The following is a 7,257-nucleotide window of genomic DNA, read 5'->3' on the forward strand; positions in this document are numbered from 1 at the left end:
GACCCACAGGTTGAGAACCGCTGTTGTAGCTAAAATACCAGAAAATGTGACAAAATCAGCCATGGAAACAACACATGATTACAAGCTATGGGAAGCACCATTGCAATTGTGTAACAAGGAAAGCTCTGTCTGAAACATGTTAGAAACCTTTCAGAAAGCACCTAAGTAAATGTTAGCCTTGTATGTATAGTGAGTGTACAATTTTACCTTGTCAGTGAATTGATACTTATAAGCTAGGCTTATGAAAAAATATTTTCATTGCTGTGAGTAAGCTCAGGGGTATTTTTATAAAAGTAAATTCACGCTGAAACACGCCCTCCTTTAGTGTCACCCTCTCCAAAAGTGTCACCGGATACAATCCAGGTGTACTTGGTAGCCCCTCGTAAGACCCCCACCACTCCCTGCTCACTCACCTGTCTGGCCTTCCTCTCTGCTCTCTTTTCCCCACTCCACACCCATCTCTGGAGGTTCGGTGCAAGTTCTGTGACTGCAAGAAGATTAGTGGGCTGCTGTTGATAAATAAGCAAAGGGCCATTTGCTCCAAGAAGAGCGGAGATTAGAACGGCTGGCCCCTGGATCTTTGATCCCAGGAGATGGCTAGCTGGTAATTTGGTAAGTAAGCACTCCCATCAGGGAGCAGAGCAGGGAGAGACTCCTCCTGGTCCCCCGGGTGTTGTAATTATTCCCCTGCCCACAGTTAGAGCAGTCAGAGGAATGCTCGCAGGTAATGCCCACTGTGTAACGAAACCTTCACTGAAACGCTAACGAAAAGCATGTGGAAGCAACTCAGACCATTCCAGGGGGGTTGCAGAGAGACTCGCATTATCCCTTTCTTTCGAGATCCTCAGAAGCAGAGACTCACAGGATCAAACACACCAAGACACCGGGAAAGGGCAGGAAATCCATTCTGAAATGTATAGTCTCTGCTTTCTGTTTAGCAGCCCACGTATTCGGAAGTCTATGCAAGGCAGTGGTGCCCATGGCACTTGTTTCTCTCCACCAGGACAATAGGCCTATCTCTGTAGCTGGTGTACTTATCTGATAACAGATGGCCTACATGTGCTTTCAACATAAATATATTACACAAGTAAGTAAATAAATAAATCTTTACAATCAAGTGCTAGCCGGAGTGTCTTGTACTATACAAGACTTAGAACTTGTGACACTAGCCACCACATGTGAACTATGAGCGAGTCATTCGATTACTTGGATGCCCCGTTTCCCCTCCTCTCTTGTTCCTGCTAATCGCCATGGAGTCAGTTTGGACTAATGGTAACCGCATATTTACAGAGTAGAACTGCTCCAGAGGGTTCTCTTGGCTATAATCTTTCATGGAAGTAAATCGCCAAGCTTTTTCTTCCAAGGAGCTTGTGAATGAGTTCGCCTCCAGCCTATAGGCTAGGGATTGAGTGCAAACCCTCTACGCCACCCAGAGACCATGGTTTTCTGCTAAACTGAAGAGATGCTACACCACAGGATTGTTATATCATTCAATGAGACCACATAGATATTATGCGAATGGGCCTTCTGCTGGAGGGTCTGTCCAAATGTAAGAGATGAATAGTATCATCCCCACCACCATAATTGCACAGCGGTCCCAGTGCCCACTCTTGGCCAACCATCAGATGGGTAGAAGGGTGTCTCTGGTCTCAGATGGGAGCAGAAGTGAGGGGAACTCAAAAGAGTGTGTGCCCTCATCGGAGCCCAAAGGGCTTCCTGTATGTTTGATCTCCAAAGTAGCTTGAGCAGACCTCACTGTCCACAAGACACCCCCCCACCTCATGACTTCTCTTTAGAAGCCCTCTATTGTATGGGTGGTAGAGTACTAGGTGGATATAGGCCTGGGTTTTAAAAAAGCCAATTAGCTAGTGATCACCAAAGAAAATCAATGGCAAAAAAAAAAGAGGGGGAGAGAACGTCAGCTCGGGTGAGGCTACTGGGTGGATCACAGGGAATGGGAGAATGAACTTAGGATGGCTGCTGTTGGGTGGAAAACAAGGAATGGGAGAACCTAGGCAGGGGCGTTTAGGTAGGGAGCAGGCGATGGAGGATCTGAGTATGTGCAGGTTCATGGTAGCACCATCTGATCCCCGAGAGTCAGAGAAGCTCGAGAGAGGGCACGAGTGCGGCAAAGCTTATAACCTGTGAACTGTAGGACCCCAAATACTGGTTTTACACACTGATGCATTTGTCCTCACCTGCTTTTATGTCCAGGTGCGAGATGCCTTTGCAATGAGTGTCCAGGTGGGATCAAGTTGGTAGGGAGAACATGCTCTTTCCAGAAGCTAGTGTGAGTTAATCAATATAGAAGCAAGGGGGTGGGGGGAGTGGCTTTTTTTCCAATTTCAGGTCTAACTTCAGACACCTGATCCTGGTTGGTTAAGAAAACAGTAAGTAGGTAGTAGCGGTGATATTGGAAATTGAATCAAATTTTCCATACAATGACCACCCTAATATCTCTACCCCATTTCCTTTAGAACACCACACAGAGCAGATAGCTCCCAGACAGCTTTATAGATGTTTCCAAAAACACTCAGCCTAGTCTCCTCGAATACTCAGTGAAGAAGGAGACTATTTGCACTCTGTAAAGGAAAAAGTTTAGGTGTTAAAGTAGCCAAATTGATCCTAAGGGAAAAAAGTGTTGGCATAACACTGGTTTGGTTGGGGCCATCATTTGCAAAGGTGGACAATTAAAGCAAGGCTGGAGTCAATCCCTTCAAACACTACAGGGCACCAAGGAAGGTAACAGAAGCCTGTAGACTGAGGCAGATGAAGTTCTGGGTCTCCAGAAGCCAGATTCTGGGTCTCCTTGGTGAATGTTGGGCAGGGGAAGCTCTGACAGCTTATCAATAGAATAAGACTATAGCAACTAAGTCCCTCAGCCTTTTGGTGACAACCTTGGAACGACAAAGTACAAGTTACACAGGTTTTTGGGTCTCAGTTTACTGCTGCTATCACAGAAATGCAACACAGATGACTGTCACAAACCATTTATTGTCACGTAGTTTAGGAGGGTAGAAAACAGAATTTAGACTCAAAGGGAAGATTTTGTCTCTCCGATGGCTCTAGAGGAAGGGCCAGGTCTCTTCTGAAGATCTGTGGACCTGGCATCCCTGGAAGATCTTCATGTGTCGTAGCATAAATCTTCCCAAGGGTCTAGATCAGTGGTTCTCAATCTTCCTAATGCTGAGACCCTTTAATACAATGCCTCATGTTGTGGTGACCCCAACCATGCAACTATTTTCGTTGCTACTTCATAACTGTAATTTTGCTACTGTTATGAATTGGGCAACCCCTGTGAAAGGGTCATTCGCAACCCACAGGTTGAGAACTGCTGGTCTAGATGGTTCTCAGCACAGGGACCCTGGGTCCAAAGGATACACTCTGCTCCCAGCTCTTCTTTCTTGGTGATAGTTAGAGCCTTTCCTCTCTGCTCACTTCTCTCTCCCTTTATCTTTTGTAAGATAAACGATTATGCAGGTCACCCTCCAAGGAAACTCCCCTCTTACATGAGATCCAGGCTGTGTTCTGAGTATGGATGTTGCCATCCTCCCTCACCCCCTCACCATTAATTCGGCAACCCCTCATTAATTTGGCAATCCCCTCATGCAAGATCATATCCTGGGGGAGGAACACTTCATCAGCTGACTACCATCAATTGCAACCTGTAGTGACCTTATAGGACAGAGTAAAACTGCCCCTGTGGGTTTCCAAGACTGGAACTCTTTAAGGAAATAGAAATCCTTGTCTTTCTCCCAAGGAACAGCTGGCGGTTTTGAACTTCTGGCCTTGTGGTGAAGCACCCTACGTGCAACCACTGTGCCAGCAGGGCTCCTCACTTCATTATATAACTGGCAAACTGCACCGTGACATACTGTCAAGCTGCTGAGAATCAAGGCCCAGCCAAGTTGATAAACATGTTGAGGTGACAATTCAATCTGTGACAATGTATAACCAATAAAATACTTCACTTCAGTCAAAGGAGTCTTTGGTTATTACTTATGGTTCACACGCTTACTAATAACTAAAAGTTTGGAGGTTCGAGTTCATCCAGAGATACCTCAAGAGAAAAATTTGGTGATTTACCTCCAAAAACCTGCTGGAGCACCTTTCTCCTCTGGCACACAGGGGTCACCGTACAGCAGAGTTCTCTTGATGGCAACTAGTTTTGGTGGGCATAGTTTCTGACTGGGGGTGTTTTTGTTTTATGAACTTAAGTATTCTGTATCCGTGTAACAAAACTTTTAGAACAAACATTCCACTTGCCCTTTTTCTTTCAACGTTCCATGCATCGGCTTCCTTGCAATTGAGTTGGAAATAGTCATAAATCCTACAATCCGTAGCCATCCTGATCATTGTACAATATGCTGGTTGGCTGGTTTTGGTTTTCCTTGTTTGTTTGTTAAAGTAGAAGTAGCAGACAGGGCTGATGCAATTTCAAAACGTGTCTGATGGGGACATATCATACTCTTCCTCCAGGAAGAGTCCTGTTGCCAACTTACACACAGAGGGTACAAAAGAGGTGCTGAGACGGCCCGAGATGATCCCATGGGGAGACTGCCTCAATCTGCATCTCTCTCTCCTTTGGGACCAGCCTCAAACAGGCACACTTGGGGACCAGTGAGTGGTAGGGATGCCTAATGGTAAAGTGACACTCAATTGAGGGGAACCCCACTTCTCACTGTCTTAGTAGAATTAGGCCTTGTAAATTGTGTGTCATTATTTTAAAAGGGTCATTTCATCATAAATAAAATTATTTCCAGGACCCTCTGGCTTTGTGAAAGGGGCCACTTCGTCCTAAAATGTCGTGTGTTCTCCCCCCCCCCCATCAAATGCAAGCATTACTTATAAGTCACTGTCTTTCTAGAATGTCTGTGAAGTTCCCTAGCTCATCGACAGTTTTGTTGAGATGCCGCAATCTTCATCCCTATGCGGCCCCTGGTGTTGCTCATTTGGATGAGGAAACTAGAGAAGTGGAGGCAGGGAAGCAGACTTTGGTGGGAAGATGCAGGTTTGTGCCGGGGAACAAAAGCGAGAGAAAATTTTCATGAGACTAATCTTGTGTGTCACAAGACAAGCTTCCCTAATGACAGCTTGCTAAGACTTAAGCCAAGAAGGAGGCGGAGGGAACGGAAAGCTCCGTAGCTGCCCTGCCTCAACGTGGAGGGGATTTGGGTGTTTCTGTGCTGGCTTTCCGCCTTTGAAAGTCTGCACGGCAGGCATTTTCTCAGTGTGTAATGACTTAAAGATCTATAGGTAGGACTTTTCAGTGCTTGCATAAGGGCTGTGTGAAGGCCTGTGGTGAGCTCCTTTCTAATCCAGAGTAGATTTTGGCTGTATTGATTTGACGGGGCCCGCTCCCCGGGAGCTAGAGACAGCAGTATCTAACAAAGAATGCTGAAAAGGTTACAGTACTTTCTTTCCTGTTTTTTCCCCTCTTTCTCTTCTATGGTAGAAGTTTGTTGAAAATTGGAGATTCCCAGGTGAGGTGAGGTGTCTAGAGTGTGTGTTGGCCTGGGAGATTCCAGACTGATGTGGGAGGACAGAGAGCTACTTACTGGGCTTGTTATGTTGACCAGGCATGTCCCTGGTCCACTTTCCTGAGGAGCCTCCAGCTTTCCTGGGGAGACTTTCAATTGACGCCACCTGCCGGAAAGGTGGTGGAGGTGCTGTGATGAGCATGCAAGATCGGGAGAAGTTGGGTTTCTTGGGTGGGGAGGCCAAACCTCGGCAGGTTGTGGTGGAGGCAGTCACCGTTGGATCTTCCTGGCCTTCCTGCTCTGGTCATGGGTGACAAGCACAGCTGTCTTTGCCTCCGGAGTGGGAATAACTGAAGTTGTCTCAGGAGAGATGGAAAGAAAGCTAGCTTCAGTGCCACCATCCCAGGAGTTGCAGAGAGGCTGCAGGGTAGCCCCTCTCTTCCCACACCCCCTGTGCTGAACAAGTTTCAGGATAGTCATTGGTTGCTGTGATTAGGTGCTATTGAATTGTCACGGTTACTCATGGTAACCCCATGTCCTGGTTGAACAGAGCAAAATGGCGTCCCGTCCTGCAAACATTTGATGACTCTTAATATGCTAGAGCGTGTTGTGACCACCCGGTCAATCTGTCTCATCAAGTGGTTCCCGCTCAGTCACGAGCCCTCTACTTCACGGAGCATCATCTCCGTCTGCAGGGATTAGTCCTGGCGGATGCTGCGTCTGGAGTAGGAAGGCCAAAGACCAACTAGAAGCGTCGTTCCTTAAGGTTATGGCAGGGGAGGTTGGGGTGGAGGAGGGAGCAGCGGGCTAAGAATAATAGTTACAAGAATTTAGAAAATGTTTTCAAGTTGATTGTGGTGGTGATGGCACAAGTCTTTTTAATTTATTTAAGCCATTGCATTATCTGGTATGTGGATTATGTGCCAATAAAACATTTAAAAAACAAAAACAAAAGTAAGCGGCTAGAAATCTTAGATACTGTTCTGTGCTGCTTAGGGCTTTCACTGGATAATTTTTAGAAATAGATCACCAGGTCTTTCTTCATAGCCTGTCTTAGTCTGAAGCTTAACTTAAACCTATGTTGTAATGGTAACCCTGCTGGTATTTGAAATTCCAGTGGCGTTGTTTCCAGCCCTATAACCAAACTCACCGCCATTGAGTCAATTCTGTCCCATGGCGCCGCTGTAAGTAGGGCAAGAGAGTGCTGCCTCTATGGGTTTCTGAGATGCCAACTCTTCATGGGTATAGAAAGCCTCATCTTTCCTCCACTGGGCAACTGGTAGTTTCAAACTGCTAATATCCCAGTTAGCAGACCACCTATAACCTCTATGCCACCCGGTGACCTATAACCTCTATGCTACTAAGGCTCCTTGTCCTGCACCTTGTCCTGCACCATGCATGTTACCATAGTACAACCAACTTACTAGGAGACCTCTGTGGCTTATAGTTAATGTTCCTTTGTTTACTCCATATTGTACTGCCTCCCTGCTGATTTCCTATATTGCACCAGCAGCAAATAAACTAAGAATTATGAACAAGAGGAATCAAGGGAATCCACTTGTGTTCTACTTGACTTCCGTGATGTAAAGGCAGGGCCCCCTCGTCTTTCCTCCCCATCCATCCTCTTGCACACTCATCTGGAAGGAGATTCATCCAACCGGTGAAAATGGCAGCTGAGGAGTGAGCCCGTGTGACACTCCCTTCGGTCAGCTAATGTTTTTTTCACTCTCTCTCCTAATATTACCCACCATGGAGGCCACATTCATAAAAGGGCACT

At 46.3% G+C, this 7,257-nt stretch overlaps 1 protein-coding gene across 1 annotated transcript in view; it reads left to right on the forward strand.

The window, feature by feature from the left end:
- The window catches only part of PTPRN2 (protein tyrosine phosphatase receptor type N2), a 1,475,949-nt gene that overhangs the window by 1,151,488 nt on the left and 317,204 nt on the right, over positions 1-7,257 (forward strand). The window lies entirely within an intron of this gene.

Source organism: Echinops telfairi, unplaced genomic scaffold (genome assembly GCF_000313985.2).
Source record: "Echinops telfairi isolate 266 unplaced genomic scaffold, ASM31398v2 ScPeMD7_31;HRSCAF=116, whole genome shotgun sequence".
NCBI classification, from domain to species: domain Eukaryota; kingdom Metazoa; phylum Chordata; class Mammalia; order Afrosoricida; family Tenrecidae; genus Echinops; species Echinops telfairi.